The following is an 18,355-nucleotide window of genomic DNA, read 5'->3' as shown; positions in this document are numbered from 1 at the left end:
AAAAGGTCTGTTTGTATAAAAATTAACAGATTTGCCAAAATATCATCGAATCGTCCAGAAATGCTTAAAATTATTTTGTTGAAGGCTAGTTGATGGTTCAGATATTTGTATTCTTCTCACCCCATCACCTGTCAGATCATGCTTCTTATTTTCACAACTGAGAGTATCTCGCCCACATGGCAAAGCCTGGCTAGCTACCCATTCGATCTGCCAACCACAGGAACAAGTCTCACAATGTTACTGGGCCCGCTCCAGCAAATCGATGAACAACGGGAGGACAGTGACAGTGACAGTGATCCTCTAAGAATAAATGGGTCCTGGAAAATATTCTTAAATTTGGGCTGGAGCGATAGCACAGCGGGTAGGGCGTTTGCCTTTCACGCAGCCAACATGGCCGTCCTGAGTTCGATTCCTCCGCCCCTCTCGGAGAGCCCTGCAAGCTACCAAGAGTATCTCGCCCGCAGGGCAAAGCCTGGCAAGCTCCCCAAGACGTATTCGATATGCCAAACACAGTAACAAGTCTCACAATGTTACTGGGCCTGCTCGAGCAAATCGATGAACAACGGGAGGACCGTGACTGACCGTGAGGAGGTTACTGCTGTTGGTGATGGGAACCAAACCTAAGGCTTCAACCCATGCACTTCAGTGCTTTGATTCATCTCCCTTGCCCATATTTTCCCACTTTATAAGAAATATATAGATAATTTGATGATGGGTGGTTTTCTCTGACTCACAGAATTATAGGCCATAGCTATTCTCTTCTTTTACACACAGCAAATAACAGCTCAATTTCCAGGTCAGTAAATACAAATATTTATTACCATTTGAAATTCTGCCCCATATGCCATTATATAAGACTGCCAATATTTATTGAACTAATCATCCCACAATAAGGTAGCAGATTATTTCTTCTTTTTTTGACATTATACAAATATGCTACTACAGACAAATGGCCTTGGCTATATATCTTTGGAACAGGTCTAATTTCTCCCTTTAAAAATAGTGTTTGCCTCACAAGAATTGGGAGGGGTGGGAGGTGGGGGTCTATTGGGGTTCGGGGTTAAAAATAAGTATTGGTAAAGGGAAATGTGTTTGATATTTACATGACTGAGACCTAAACCCGAAAGCTCTGTAACTTTTCCCACAGTGATTCAATAAATAAATAAATTATAAAAAATAATAATAATAATAATAAATAAATAAATAAAAATAGTGTTTGCGGGGCTGGAGCAATAGCACAGCGGGTAGGGTGTTTGCCTTGCACACGGCCGACCCGGGTTCAATTCCCAGCATCCCATATGATCCCCCAAGCACCGCCAGGAGTAATTCCTGAGTGCATGAGCCAGGAGTAACCCTTGTATATCGCTGGGTGTGACCCAAAAAGAAAAAAATAATAGTGTTTTGGGGCTGGAGTCTCCTGAGCACCGCCAGGAGTAATACTGGAGTGCGTGAACAAGGAGTACTCCTGTGCATCCCTGGTGTGAGCCAAAAAAGAAAAATAATAGTGTTCGGAATTTACCATGTCTTTTTCCATCTGTAGGTCTCTAGCAACAAATTAGCTGCTCAGCATTATTCACAACAGCCAATTCTGGAAAAAACAAATGCCCCAAAACAAATGACTGATAAACTGTGGTGTACAAACACCATAGAACACTACTCAGTCACAAGAGAAGACAAAAACATGCAACTTGCCACTACATGGATGGTAAAAGGGGTAATCATGCTGAATAAAGTTATTTACAAGGAGAGAGACAGATGCAGAATGATCTCTCATAAGTGCATGCAGAATGATCTCTCATATAAGGATACGTAGTTAGATAGCAACAAATGTCCAAAGCAACAGAACTGAAGAATTTATCCATAGAATTGGCTTTACCTGGGGATGTTAATTAGGTTGGGAAAAGGTGTTTGAGGTGCCTTTGGGATATTGGTGGAAGGAATTGGGAACTTATGGGTGTAAAGTACTAACAAAACTATCATTAACAGTATTGTAAATCAGGGCACCTCAAAAAGGTGGGGAAAATTAGCTTTTCATTGAAATATCTGAATACCCTTTAGATGACGCAGAATATAACTCCCTCCTTCCATGTCCCAGGAAAATAAGGTCACATTCCTGTGTGGGGGGATATGGGTGCATAAGCCCTCTTCATGGCTGCTCTAAGAGGAAAAGATGAAGAAGAAACATTCTCAAGTTCCAGCAAGATTATATCCCAAACATCTTCAAAGTAATATTTTTATTAAATAGCCTCAATGTAGATCTTGTGTTCACACAGCTCTATTATTTCTTGGCTGTAGTCCATGAGGTAATGATTTTGTATCAATAACAGAATTTGTCTTCTGGAAGACAAAGAAGATCTAAGAGATACCTCATTCTGTTTTGCCAATTTATTGACAATATTCTCGTTTCATTTCATTTCATTTGTTTCATTTCATTTTGTTTGTTTCATTTTGTTCATGGGCTGGAGTGATAGCATAGTGGGTTGGGTGTTTGCCTTGCACGTGGCCTACCTGGGTTCTATTCCTCCATCCCGCTCAGAGAGTCAGGCAAGCTACCGAGAATATCCTGCCTGCACGGCACAGCCTGGCAGTCTATCCGTGACATATTTGATATGCCAAAAACAGTAACACAATGGGGACATTACTGGTGCCTGCTTGAGCAAATCAATGAACAGCAGGAGGACAGTGCTACAGTGCCATTTTTGTTAAAAGGTGGAATCTTTTTATCCATTGTGTAAGCAAAAACACTATGATTTACAAACTTATTGATAACTGAGTTTTAGGCATTATAACTCTTCAACATCAATCCCACCACCAGTATCACCTTCCCTCCATTCTTGTTCCCATATTCCCTCCCCACCGAAAGTCCTACTCCCATCCCCGTCAACTTGAAGGGAAGATTACAGAGTTTCTGTTTTGCTCCTTAGATCTCATGTTTTTTCATTTTGTGGACTATGTTTTGAATATATGGCTATGCCAATCATACGTATTACCAGTAAACTGAAGCCCTGATGCCTGTTCACCCATTATTTCCCATTCTCTTCTTCCCCACTTGATTTCTTTCCTTGTATATTCTTCTCCTCTCTAAACACTGAGTCAAGGGTGGTCTGGATATCCCCTTTACTACGATACATTCCCTCAACCAGTATTCTATATACCACAGGTAAGGGAGATCATCCTGTGTTTGTCTTCTGGCTTATTCACTCAACGTGTTATCTTCCAGTTCCAACCAGCTAATTGCATGATTTCATTTTTCTTTGTAGCTTCATAGTATTTCATTGTGCATTATATACCGTGTCTTCATAATCCATTCATTTATCACTGGACACCTAGTTGATTCCATATCTTAGCTATTGCACTTAATGCACCAATGAATAGTGATGTGCATATGTCCTTTTGAGAGTGTTTTAGTGTCCTGAGGGCACTGTCACTGTCACTGTCCTCCCGATGATCATTGATTTGCTCGAGAGGGCCCAGTAACGTCTCCATTGGAGACTTTGTTGTTACTGTGTTTGGCATATCGAATACATCACGGGTAGCTTGCCAGGCTCTCCGAGAGAGGGAGAGAGGCAGAGGAATCGAACTTGGGTCGACCATGTTGGCTGTGTGCAAGGCAAACGCCCTACCACTGTCCTGAGGGCAAATACCCAAAAGTGGTATTGCTGGGTCATATGGCAGTTCAATTCTAATTACTGAAAACTCCCCATATTGTTTTATAGAGGGCTTCTACCAGACAACATTCCCACCAGCAATGGATTAGAGTTCTTTTTTCACTACATTCTCATCAACACAGATTTTTCCTGCTATTTTTGATATGTTTCATTCTCATTGGTTTGAGACAGCATCTCATTGTCATATTATATTGATTTGGATTCTCTAATGACAAGTGATGCTGAGCATTTTTCATATGCCTCCAGACTTCCTCTGAGAAGTGTCTATTCATTTCCTCTCTTCATTTTTTGACAGGGCTTTTTAATATTTTTGTTGACTTTTGTGTATTTTATGTATCCTGAATATCAAACATTTATCCGATGTGTTAAGTGCAAATATTTCTTTTTCATATACTGTTACTTGTCTTTTAGTTTTATCCCTGTTTCTTTTGCTATGCAGAATCTCTTTAACTTTATGTAGTCCCATTTGTTTAATATTTTATTGTGTTGTCTTTGCCAGAGGTATCAGATCACTGAAGATAACATTGAGGTCCAAATTTTGAAGTATTCTGCCTTTTCTTCACTCAATATAGGCAGAACACATAATTTCTGGCTATATCTCAGTATCTTTGATCCACTTTGAATTGGCTCTTATTTGAGTTGTAAAATACGGATTCAGCTGTAATTTCTTACACAATTTATCCAATTTTCCCATAACCATTTATTGAAGAAGCTATCTTTATTCCATTTTGTGTTCTCAGTGCCCTTATTGAAAATTAACTCTTCATATATATGGGGGTTTGGCATAGGGTATTTGATTCTGGCCCATTGATCATAGGGTCCATCTTTATTTCAGTACCATGAAGTTTTGATCACTATCACTTTATAACAGTTCCAAATTAGGTGATGAAATACCTCCCAGTTTTTTATTTTACAGTATGGATTTGGCTATTCGTGATCTTTTATGATTCCATACAAACTTTATTATTGATGTTTCTAGATCCCGGAAGAATGTCAACTGAATTTGGGTGTGGATTGAGTCTATATAATAACTTAGGTAGGATAGTTATTTTAATAATGTTGATTCTTCCAATCCATGAATATGGGATACTTTTCCATTTCCTAAGGTCTTATATCACCTTAAGTGATTAAAGTTATCATAGTATAGATCTCCCACATTTTTTAAAGTTGATTTGTAGATATTTGATTTTTTGAATAATATTTTAAATGGAATAGACTCCTTGACCACTTTCTCCTCTAATTAATTCTTTGTATATAAGAATGCAACTGATTTTTGTGTATTGACTTTGTAACCAACCATTTTGCTATATTGGTTCATTGTTTCTAGGAGCTTTATTGTGGACTTTTTAGGTATATTATCAAGTCATCTGCAAATAGTGATAACTTGAGTTCTTCTTTTCCAATTTGGATCATTTGATTTGTTTTTCTTGCCTGATTTCTATGGCCAGGACTTCTAATACTATGTTAAGTAGACATGGAGACAGTGGATATCCTTGTCTTATGCCTGATCTCAGGGAATTCCTTTAGTTTTGGTGAAATTCTTTGTTTCAATGTAATTCAGGTAAAACTGGAAGAATTTCACCATTAAGGTTGATACAAGCTGTGAGCTTATTATGAATGGCCATTATTATCTTGAGGAAGGTTCATTTCACTACTATTTTGTTGAGTGTTTTCATCATAAATTGATGTCATATCTTGTCAAAGGCTTTCTCTGCATCAATTGATATAATCATATGCTTCTTATCTTTCATTTTATTAAAGTGGTGATTATGATAATTGATTTTCATATGTTGAACCATCCTTTCATCCCTGGGATGTATCCCACTTAATCAGGGTGTATGATTTTTTTGATACGTTTTTGTATTAAATAAGCTGAGACTTTGTTAAGGATTTTTGCATCAATATTCAACAGGGAGATTGGCCTGAAAGTTTCTTTTCTGGAAGTGTCTCTATTTGTTTTCATATTACTGCAATGCTAGTTCACAGAAGATTTCTGTGTCTTTGATATTATTGGAGGAGCTTAAGGAGTATAGGCAATAAATCTTTTTTTGAGTGTTTGATAGAACTCACCAGTGAACCCAAATGGACTGGTACATTTGTTCTTGAAGAGATTCTTAGTTACTTTTTTAATTTCCTTACTTGCATTTGGTTTGTTTAGGCTTTCTACTTCCTCCTTTGCATTAGAGATTACGTGACTAAGAATCTATCCATTTCTTTTAGGTTCTCCAGTTTAAAAGCATAAAGTTGTTCATAGTAACCTCTCATTATATTTTGGATTTCTGAAGAATCTGTTATAACTTCTTATAACAGATTTTCATCTCTGATTCTATTTATCTGACCATTTTCTCTTTTTTCTTCATTAGAGAAAGGTTTATCTATATTGTTTAGTTTTTTTTTTTTGAAGAACTAGCTCATGGTTTTATTGATTCTTTGAATTGCTTTCTTGGTTTCTATGTTGTTGAGTTTACTCTAGTTTATATTTATTTTTCTCCTTCTGCTACTTTTTGTGTTTGTTTGTTGTTTCTTCTTCAGGTTTTTGAGATGAAAATTTAAGTTGATGATTTTCTTCTTTCTTAATGTAGGTCTGCAATGCTATGAATTTACCTCTTCATACAATTTTTGCTGTATCTTATAGATTCTGATAGCTGTGCCTTCATTCTTATTAGTTGCAGGGAATCTTTTTCTTTCTTCCTTGATTTTCTCTTTGTTCTAATTATTATTTAGCAATGTTTCATTCAGCTTATGAACGTTGCATATTTTCCCCATCTTTTTATATGGTTTACTTCTAATTTCAAGGCATAGTGGTCTGAGAAGATAGTTGTACAATTTCTATATCTGTAAATTTAAGTATGTTTGAGTTGTGGCCTAATATGCGATATACCCTGGAACATTGCGTGTGCATTAGAGAAGTATGTGTATTCTTGTTTGGGAAGATGTAGAGCCCTTTATATGTTCAACAACCCCAGTTCTTTCAGCTCCTTATTTAAGGCTCTTGTCTCTTTACTGATATACTGTCTAGTTAATTTGTCTAGTAGGGAAAATGGTGTGTTGATGTCTCCCACTACTAGTGTTTCCATCTATGTGTTTATGAAAGTTTGTGAACAGAAGCTTTATGAACTTTGCTGAGTTTTCATTTAGTGTATAAATATTGATGACAGTTTAATTTATTGATCTATTGTTCCCTTGACCAATAAGCAGTATCCAACATCGTCAATAATTGCATATTATATTTAATGGAATTTGGTCTAATATAAATATGGTTGTTTTAGCTTTTTTTGTCTTACATTGCTTGTATACTTGTTCTCTATCCTTTCACTCTAAGTCTGTATTTATCCTGAGAGTTTAGGTGCATTTCCTGTAGGCAGCAAATGGGTTTTCTTTTTTGATCCATCCAGCTACTCTATGTCTTTTTTAGTACATTGATATTCAGAGAGATTATTGGCATAAAAGTCTATATTGCCATCTGTAAATGTATGTGTGTGAGAGATAGTTGTTTTTTCAAGAATCTATTTTTTTGTAAGCAGTCTTTTAGTAATTCTTGCAGGATTGATTTAGTTGTTGAAAATGCTGCCAATTCTTGTTTGTTTAAAAGTGTTCTTATCCCTCCCTCAAGTCTAAATGACAGCTTTGCAGGGTAGTGGACTATAGGCTGGAAGTTTTTATTAGTCAGTACTTTGAGTATGTCATTCCACATTTTCCTGGCTTGTACAATGACATATGAAAGGCCTGTCAATTCTTTTGTTATTTTTCTTATACGTGAGGTTTTGCTTCTCTCTTGCTGCTTTAAGTAGTATTGTTTTTTGAGTTCACCATTTTTATTACTATGTGTTTTAAAATTCTTTTATTTGAGTCTATTTTGTTTGATACTCTTTGGACCTCTCTCAATATATCATGAAGGTTCTCCGTTATTTATTTTAATTAAATCACAATGAAACAGACCATTACAGAGTTGATTGGGTTTCAGTCATTCAATGTTCCAGCACACATCTCCCCACCACTGTATATTTCCCACTACTAATGTTCCCAGTTTCTCTCTGACCACCACAAAACACCCTCATCCACCCCAGCCTGTCTCTATGACAGGCACTTTACTTCTCTCTATCTTTTTCTTTCCTTCTGTGTATTATGGTATGAAATGCAGATACTAAAGATTATTGAGTTTGTTGAGGGAGCTCAGTATTTTTATTGATGAAGTACAGCTAGAAAGGCCTTTTTAACTGGATAGCAACTTTTAGGTGTGGATGTGACTGCGGGGACTTCCAGAAGTACAACGAGGTGAGGGGAGATAGTCCATCTCAACTCTGAGAAAGCCCGGAGATTTCAGTCACAAAACCTGCATACCCAAATTTTCAGCAGGTCAATTTCTCTGTGAAGTCTATCTCAAGACAATAGGGTCCAGCTGGGGACATTATAATGATTTTGGATTGTGGGAGCAAGTGGTTGTCCTGGGCTTGGGTAGGCACTGAGCTAACCAGTCCCACCTCCTATATACCACAGATTATTCAGCCATGCATGGGTTTGAGGAGGTTTATTGTGTTTTTTTATCTCTTTTGAGATGTATTTATGAGTCTGTGGAGCAAGATGGATAAATGAGTTTGTATGGCCGAGCCTGAGGTGGTTTGTGGGCATGGCTCCTCATTCTTAAATTTTGGCCATTTAATTTCTCAGAACACTTGGTCTGAGTTATTGGGGTCTGGCCAGTGGTATAGAAGTGATTTTGAGGTGTCTGGAAGCCCAAGAGCACCATTGGGTTGCTAATGATCTCACTCTGCTGGTCTAGGTTGACCTGCTGGCAGTGCTGTGCCCTCTAGGTCCCTGTTGTAACAGCAGCAACTGCCCCGGGAGGGACCAGAATGGAGCCAGGGAACCTACCATATGTGGCTTGAGAGCTCTGGGGTGGGTGGAGTTTGGGGGAACTACCACTAGTCCAGCAGAACCTGTCCAGGGGACACTCACCCCCTTCTTCAGGTCCAGTCTTTAGGCAGTCGGTGTCCATTCTCAGGAATATTTTCATCCATAATATGCCACAGGCATCACTGGTGGCGAGGGGGATCCAGGGGAGCAGTGGTTGCCTTTTTCCTCTCCTTCTGATATTTCTATGATTTGAAGATTATTTCTCTTTCCATTGTCACTGTCACTGTCCTCCCGTTGTTCATTGATTTGCTCAAGCGGGCCCACTAACATCTCGACTGTGAGACTTGGTTGTTACTGTGTTTGGTATATCAGATACATCATAGGTAGCTTGCCAGGCTTTGCTGTGCGGGCAAAATAGTCTCGGTAGCTTGCTGGGCTCTCCGAGAAGGGAGGAGGAATTGAACTCGGGTCGACCATGTTGGCTGCATGCAAGGCAAACGCCCTACCAGCTGTGCTATTCTTTTCCATTTGTTTACTTTTCTTTTTTCACTTCGTTATTGGTGATGACTAATATTTTGTCTTCAATATCAGTAAATGGTCCTCTGCATGTTGAGTTCTGTTGCTGTGACTTGCTGTTGTGTTTTTTTAACTCCTTCACTTCCACTTGTATGGACTACTCTATGATGCCCTCAATCGGTTCATCTTTAAATTGGTTGAATTTTTCTTCCAGTGATTGCTTTGGAATTCCATGGTCATTGAATGGACCAATGATTTAAGTTCATCATTGAAGGTTTGAAGGTTTATTCACTTGTTATTTACAAGGACTTCTGTCTCTGTCTACCAGAGCAGGTGAAATTCTTCGTTTCACCATTGTTCCTATGATTTCAGTTTCAGATGCCAGGTATCTGAGATCTGAACTAATTTGTTATTTGTCAGCTCTTGGATATTAACCCAAAGTGAATTGGGTTAATATTCACTGCACCAGTGAATTGCCTCTTTTCCTGCCCCTACCCCTTGAGAAGCTTACAGTGCTCTTATGAGCACTCCTAATTCCCAAATTTATCTTTAACCTTTCCTTTGCGCTTTACCTTTCTTTCTGTTAGCTACTAGATTCCCCAAGTCAGGCTAGGTGGCTTATAATGTCAAACCTTCTCGTGATTCTGGAGTGTATATCTGTAGTGAATTAATTCATTATCTCTTTCCCCAATAACCTTTTCATATTTTACTATAGAGCAATGTTCTTTGCTTAAACACAGAAAAGTCACTAATGCTCTGCTTCTAATATTTGGGAGTTAATTGACTGTAATATATTTACTCCTTGTCATCCATCATAATTAATTGACTCAGGCTTCAATCACCATAGTTTCAAAAATACCAAAAAAAGCTGGGTCCCACTGAAAGATGCCTAGATGGACCCAAGTCAAACAACAAAGCTACCCCAGTATCAAAATGGGACTGTCTAGAAAGCATAAAGCATAGTTTTTATGCAAGCCATGACCTAAGAGACAGGAATCTATGAGGTAGGAAGAGCTAAGTCAGTCTGAGGACCTAGTCTAAGATTTATGGCAAAAGCCTAAATGGCTTTTAACCCTTGCTTGCCCTCAGAGCCCAGAGAACTAATTTCTATCTCTTACTGTGTTTATCCAAATAACTGCAAATATTAATAGCACTGTAGCACTGTCCTCCCGTTGTTCATCAATTTGCTCAAGCGGTCACCAGCGCCTCCATTGTGACACCTATTGTTACTGTTTTTGGCATATCCAATTGGGCAGGATACTCTCCATAGCTTGCTGGGCACTCCTAGAGGAGAGAGGTGGAGGAATCAAACCCGGGTCGGCTGAATGCAAGGCAAATGCTCTACCCACTGTGCTATTGCTCCATCCCAGTACAATTATTAATAGTAAGTAAAAATATTTGTTTAATATATACTAGCAGCAAAGGAAAAAGAAAAGCAACGTGGATGCTTGTTGCCACTGAGAGAATTTCTCAGCATAGTCTTAGACAGAGCATATCCTTGCGTTAATCCCCCCAAGAGAATTGCTGTCATTGAAGCGCTTTACCTCTGTAAAGGCTCAATCAGACCTACATACAGAGCTGTACCTCGGACCCCCTTAGGTGGTCTATATAGACTATCCAGCTCTGAAATTAAAGGGGCCATTTTAACAATCAGTTTTGTGGTCCCTATCTCATCGTCCCTCCATTGGAGAAGCCAGGGAGGCAGTTCTTGACCACCAAATATGTCGTTCACTTTTACTCACAGTTAGCAAGCAATACTCTCAAAATCTTAGTCTAACAATGCCTGTGCCCTTAGAGGTTATTCCACTGGTCATGCAGTTCAGTGTCTAACATCCTTTTGTATAAAAGCCTTAAAACAGACATATTTGAGGAAATATAGAAGACCCAAGAACACTTGAAAATGGTGGGGATGAAGGGGTGGTGTTGTTTCGGTTCCAGAGTGGTTTGAAAGGAATTTTCTCAGTTCAGAGGACTCAAGAAGAGGACATAAGGTGGTGCAGACACCAGAAGGCAGTATGGGGACTGGTGCCCTTGATGTACCTGAATGACAAGAGGCCAGTGTCAGTTTTCTGGATTCGAAAAGGCATGTCCTGAGTTTGAGAGGGGCTTGGGAGGGGCTTCCTCAGTCTGGGGAACACAGGAAGAGGTCGCAGATGTACAGAAGTCATGTGTTAGAATCTTGACTGAATTTCCTTGAGTACTTACTGTGTGCTGAATAATATGGTAGACACTTCTGCATTATTTATCCAACTATATTCTTATAATTCTACCCACCCAACAGACACACAGACACACATACACACCCCCTCCCAAGATTTTACTACCTCCAGTTATGCAGATGAGGAAACAAACTTCAAACAGGTAGGTAATTAGTGGGGCATGCAGAACCCCAATCAGACTTCTCATTTTGCTTGCTAGTTTGGATTCATACCTGATGATGCTCAGAGAGTACTTCAAGCTCTGGGGTTATCACAACCAGAAGTGTTGTGGGACATGCAGGGCCTGGGGTTGAACTGAGCCTCCACTGCTCAAACTACTTTCTGCTTTCCCACTAAATGGATCTCTCTCTCTCTCTCTCTCTCTCACTCTCTCTTTCTCTCTCCCTCTCTCTCTCATTCTCTCTCATGCATGCACACTTGTTTTCTCTCTCACTCGGTCTCTTTGTGTGTGTGTGTGTTTCTCTTTTTCTCTTTAGTTTTAAGCCTACCCAGTGGTATTTAAAACTTACTACTCCTGGCTCCTGTACTCAGGAATCATTCCTGGTGAGATTCAAAGACCATATGGGATGTTGGGGATCAGACCATGGTCAGCAGTGTGAAAATCACGCACCCTACTCACTTAACTATTTCTCAAGGTCCTAAAGCAGATTTCTTGAGCCACCCCCCATTAATATCTACCAGAACAAAATTATATCCAAAACAAAAAGGGGAGGGGGCTTTTCTAAGAATTTCTTCCTTTCTCCCTTCTTCTTTTTCTTTATTCCTTTCCTCTTTCCTTTCTTGCACACATTTTCAGCATGCTCTATAGGTGCCCTTGCCATCCTGGGACCAGAGAACAGAAGGAACAGGCTCTCATACTGGTAACATGTCCAGAGGCAAACAAGTACAAGCACTGGGTCTTATTGGAGAAAATGTGGGTTGGATTGCAATGGAAAGCATGTGTCATTTGAACCATGCTTTTCTGAGCCATATGTGTGTGTGTGTATGTGTGTGTGTGTGTGTGTGTGTGTATGTACATATGTATCACTGTCACTGTCCTCCCGTTGTTCATTGATTTGCTCGAGTGGGCCCAGAAACATTGTGAGTCTTGTTACTGTGTTTGCCATATCGAATACATCACGGGTAGCTTGCCAAGCTTTGCCGTGTGGGCAAGATACTCTAGTAGCTTGCAGGGCTCTCCGAGAGGGGTTAGGGAATCGAACTCGTGTCGGCTGTGTCCGCCACATGCAAGGCAAATGCCCTACCCGCTGTGCTGCATATATATATATGATATATAATATATATATCACATATATATTATAGTGAGGATCATGAGAAAATTAAGATGTCTGGAGTATGGAAAATGCTCCAACAACAGAGAAGAAAGGGTAACGTGTGTATATGTGAACCATCCCCATTGCAAAAAAAAAAAAAGGTCTTGCTTGATGTGGAAGGATTGTCTGTCAGTAGGCCAGAAGTTCCTGTCTGATCCCTCATATGCACCTTGTGCTGATTCTGAGAAAGCCAGAGTTGAGGATACCTCCTGAACCCTTGTACCCCTGTCTGGAGACAGGACAGAGACGGCTTCAGGAGAGTCCCCTGTCCTTGGTCTCTGTGTTCCTTTGGCTGGCGGTCACTTCACGGGGTGGAGAGCCAATTCGCCATGGAGGTTTGGAGCTGCAGCCGGCTGACAGGCTGGGAGAGGAAGGCGTTAATGTTTTCTGACAGGCGACCTCTAATTGTGGGAGCTTTTCTTCTTGGCCTTTCTGTGAAATTCTGACTTAGGCGAGCAGCATAACTAAGTGGTAGGGCATTGAGGGGGGCTTGCTCTACACAGAGCTGCGCCGGGGTGGGGGTGGAGGGGCTCAGGGTGAGCCCGGCATTATTCATGAAGACTTTCAGCTGTTTTTGTCTTTTTAACTAACCTTTGAGTGTGATCAGAGGGCTGGCCGGCCTCCCTTTCGCCAAAGGCCCCGCTGGCACCTGGACAAAGGAGACAGATTGTTTTTCCAAGTAAAGACCCATGGCTGGGGGAGGCCAAAAGCGGTGTGGAGGGGAGGTGGAGGGTTGGGGGCCCGTTTTACTTCTCTCTTGGTCTTGGGGAGAGCGTGGTTATTGATAGAATGTCCCGCAGCCCCCAGCACGGGCGAGTCACCCTCAGGCTGCCGCCTCCGTAGGAGCAACAACTTTATCTGGAAACGGCGGCACCCCGTGGTGGTTCTCCCATTGATCTTCAACTGTGACACTCGCCCCCCTCCAGCCCCCACCCCAAATACCGTTCCTTTGTTCTTCCCCACCTCTCCTCCTGAACCCCCTTCTAGGGCGCCCCTCTCCTAGTGCTAGGGACTGCTTGGGATGTATTTTTCCATTGTAAATAAATCATAAGGGCCCAAAGGGGAGTGCAGAGAGGCCAGAGGAAAGGAGAGGGGGTCCCCGAGATTTGAAGGAGACGGGGTTCAGGAGGATTAGAGGAGAGGGCGCTGGAGCGCCCTACTCCGGTGAGGACTCAGCGCCGGCCGCCTGCAGGAGACCAGCTCGGCACTGTCCCAGCACCCGCCAACGAGCAGCGTCTCCGACCCGCTGCCCGGCACGGAGGGGTAGCGGGAGGACGTGGGCTTTCTGAGTGATGTCCTTTGGGCAGGTGCCTGGCTTTTGTCCCCCCGCACTCACTTCCTGCCCTGACCGTGACCGCCCGGACTCAGGACTCAACAACCCTCGCCAAAGCACTTTGCAAAAAGTGAGTCCCTTCAAGGAGTGTGGGTTGGCGCCTTACCCCCATCTCTCCCCCCCAGCCAAATAGCCCGAGGAGCCTGTGCATCAAAGGACGCTTTGTGAGAGCCGCCTGCAGGCTGCCTGGAGTGGGGGTGCGGCGGGGGGTGCGCACATGGGACGTTCTGGGAGCGCTTCCCACTCTGCTCTCCAACCTCTCTCCTCTCTCATTCATTTTTCTCCTCGCCTCTTTGTCTCTTTCGCCCTCCTGTTTCTTCCTCTTTCTCTCTCCCTCCTTCCCATCCTCCCCATCATCTTCGTATTTCCCCTCCCCTACTTTGCCCCCCATTCCCTCGCCCCTCTCCTAATCGCTTTCTCCTTTTCTCCTCTCTTCAATCTCTCTCTTGGCCTCTTCCTCCTTTTTGCACCTCTCCGCTGCAGCCGGTTGCCCACCCCTCTCGGCCCCCTCAAGCTCTCCCACCCGGCCCCTGCCGTCAGGTAGCTGGGCGAGGTCCGGCGCGCGCAGCTGACAGCGGGCGCATGCCTGCAGCCAATCACCTCCCTGATGCGCTGCGGCTTGAATAAATCATTAAGCCTGACACGCGCTCCCGGCCGATCTCAGTGCTGAAACTTGCTTCCTGCCATTAACCTACACACCCTCTTTTGTAACAACCTAATCTTGCATACAAAAGAAGAAGGAATATAACTTCGACCTGAGCTCGAGCCCAGCCCTTCGCCTTTGAAGGGGGGTGGGGGGGGGAGTGCTAGCAAATTTATCTCCTTCCCTCCCCCGATTTCAAGATAACCTGGGCTTTCTGGGGAAATCCCAAAACATCTATTCTTGGCCCCCAGAACAGAGAGACAAGTTCAGAAATGTCTCAACAACAGAAAAAAAAAAGTGGGCTTGAGAATATTTTGTGTAGCAAGTGGTATCCTTGCTACTTTAAAAAAAAGTAATTGGGGAGGGGTGCTGAAATGCAATGGGTAGGACATTTGCCTTGCCTTGAACCGGAACCTGGGTTTACTCCCCAGCACCTCATACGGACCCTCAAGTCCCACAAGAAGCGATCCCTGAGAGCAGAATCAGGAGTAAGTCCTTGGGCACAGCCAGGTGTGGACCCCCAACAAAACCTCCAAAAAAAGTGATTGATAAAAATAAAGATGATTAAGTTCTAGAATTTTTTCTACTTAATCCTTGGTACTCTCTGTTTAAGAGCATGCAAAGATACAGAATGAATAAAGAAGAATATGTAAATAACAATTCAGATGGCTCAAATGGAAATAAGCTGGTACTGTGTTTATCTTGGTGGCAGGTCCCCAACACCACCCCTCTACCTGAATCTCAGTGACTCTGGAGAAAGGGTTTATCTCTGGCACCAACACATACATTAACAGTTCTAAGTCCTTTCATTGTCTATTGATCTGGTGGTCTATGCAAAGGAAGGTATGATCTTCCTTTTTCAGAAGAGAAAACTGGCATTGACTTCTTTTGCAAACTTTTTTAGTAAACTTTTTTTGACTCAAGGGTGATTTCCCAGAATTAGATCTTGAATAGAGCCAGTCTCAATCTTACTTGTAGCCTTATGAGATCCAGAAAATTTTACACAAAACTCACAACCTCTTGATAGTTTATGGGAAAATATGGATAGCCCACATGGAAACCGGAGGGTAAGAGAGTTCCAGAGATGAACTCCATGGAGTTTAGCCCCAAAGACACAAGCAGAGCTCAGCAGGGTACAGGTGAAAGTCAGTCTGCACTGTTGGAAGACTAAGAGAGTTTCCTGGAGTCACAGAGATATGAGTATGGCTCAGAAAATCTACTGGATGCAGCACTCAGGGAGTATTAACTCCAGGGAGCCCTTACCAGCTCTGGGCCTGCAGGGGGAGACAAGGAAGTTGCAGTGTCTTAGCAGGAGCAATTGCCCTGGAAGAACAGACTTCTGCCAAGATCTGTGGCTTTAAGACTAGGAGCAGAACAACTGAGCACAGCAGTGAGGAGCAGAAATGCAAGTATCTCATAATCTGCGGGGACCTCTCATGGGCCAAGTCCACATGGAAACCGGAGGGTAAGAGAGTCCCAGAGATGAACTCCATGGAGGTTAGTCCCAAAGACACAAGCAGAGCTCAGCAGGGTACAGAGTTAATGGACCCAGGGGAGGAAGAATGAGCAACAGCAATCACTGTGTGTGGGGGGCGGGGGTGGGGGGCAGCCACCATTCAGTCAATCAAATACAACAGTAAGCAAAACAGGTAAGGGTCTGTCCAGGGACAAGTTTACCATCTGGTGGTGAGCCATGGATAGCATCATATAAATAAAGATGAGGGTTTTGCAGAGTGGTGAATGCTAGGCAGAAGAAACCATATAAAGAATAGAGAACTATCGTGAGCTGCTGCAGATAACACAGTAAGGAAAAAGTTCTTGGAGTAGAGGCATTAGAGGTCAGTTGACCACCAGCCAGCCTTGATGCTAGCTAGATAGCGGTGTAGATGCACCAACTGCTCAGTTCTCTTGGAAATGAGCGGAGGGAATTGCAAGTTGGAAATCGCTGTTAGCACTCTTACTAATGTACAGCTTATAGTCTTCCTCACAAGGCCAAGTGCAGATAACAGCTCTGCACGGTCTCCTCTGGCTGCTGTGGGTACCAAGGACAGGGACTGAGGATTCTACCTTGCCCGGACCAGTCAGAACAGCTCAGAAGTAGGGGGCATTTACTTTCACTTCCTTAGGCCCTCAAGGGGCTACTCCTGATGCTTTATACAAAGAACACCAACAATAACTGTTTCTCCTTCTCTCCTCCTGGGTGGGTCCCCTTGATGCGAACTTGACAGGGATTCTTCACACTACATATACACACTGATGCACACAATGATGTGCATACATACATAAAGACCGTCAGGGAGCTGAAACATGTGTCCCAGAAGCTCGAGCACTGCCTGCTATGATCATGCTCGCATTCAACAGTTCCGTAGCCCGTTTGGGCCCGATTTTCCTTTCTCGCGCTCACTCCCCTCTCCTTCTGCATTTCAGGCGCGTCTCCAGTGGGAATTCGGCACTCTATGAGTATTTTTTTTAATAGGTAAGCTTCCTCAGTCAATAAAGTCCTTCCACTGCACTCCCTTCCTCCGCCCCCCAATGAAAGAGGGGTGGGGGCTCGGCCCAGGGCGCAGCGGCCAGGCCTAGCCGCTGGGGTCTATATTTTGTATTGCGCTGACAGCCCAGAGCCGCTGCAAAGCCCGCCGCGCAGCCAATGGGCAGCGGTGATTTATGGAGCTGACTAATGCCGGCTGAATGCCGCCTGTCACAGCCCCGTGAATGGCTTCCCTTCGCCGCACAAGCCCAGGCTTTGTGTTGCTAAGCGATTAGAGCAGATGTAATGAGATTTTGCCCAATCCCCGCTTTGCCCTTTCCTAGCTTCGGCAAAATTGTGTGTGTGTTTGTGAATTTTGAGAGTTTGCCTTCGCATTGTGGCAAACAAGGGCTAACTTTGCCTCGAGTTTAAGGAGACTGGATATTTCCCATTCAGAAGTGAGTAAAAGAACACCTGTCTTCAGCAGAAGGGGCGGGAGATGCCCTTTGTGGGGGACTGAAACATTATCCTAATGTTATATTCATAGCCATAAATGACTTGCTACACTTTCTTTGCCTACCTTATCTGGAAACTTGCAAAGGAGCTAAATTAAAAGAAAAAGAAATGGGGTAGGGGCTGGGGAGGAGGAGGAGGGAGGGAGGAAGCCTAACTCTGGTCCTCCAAAGGAGATAAAAATAAAAGCAGGCATCACAAAAGCATTACTTCCTTCAAGTAAGCTCTAAATTGGCCCACTCACTGCTGGCAGAAAGTCCGATTATTTATGGCGACGAGGAATTTACTGATTTTTTTCCCCTTAATTACGCTCATCTCTTTGAAAAGGACTGAAGCCTCAATGTGCATTCTATAGAGGGTCATTTAGCAAAATGACATCAGACGCTGTGGCGTGCTCCACGCATCGTGGCTTTAAAAAATGATTATTGGGTCCCCCTAAATGGTATAGATGTACCAACACAGACTAGATTTTTAACTCTGGAAGACGTGCTGGCTCCCTGTTCTTTGTTGGGTTTTGTAAGATGCATTTTGCGCTTGGGCTTTCCGCTTGGCTGGAGACACGCAAATTGAATCTGCAAGTACTGCAGGCAGCGAGCGAGGACGGGGCAGAGGCAGAGTAGGATTCTGAGCACGTCCTTGCTAACTGACAAGAAGCAAGCCAGCCAAAAACCCACCAATTTCTTTTTGAATCTTGGTAATTGGGTACTTTTACACGCAGCTCACGCCATTTGGATAGAGTCACAAGCTTTGATAGGCCAGTGTCTCAAAGCGACCACACATTTCTAAGGATTTTATTTCTTTCCATCTCACTTTGCAAGGACTTCATATC

Source organism: Sorex fumeus, unplaced genomic scaffold, assembly GCF_029834395.1.
Source record: "Sorex fumeus unplaced genomic scaffold, SorFum_2.1 ptg000003l, whole genome shotgun sequence".
NCBI lineage: Eukaryota > Metazoa > Chordata > Mammalia > Eulipotyphla > Soricidae > Sorex > Sorex fumeus.
Note: the sequence above shows the minus strand (reverse complement) of the source record.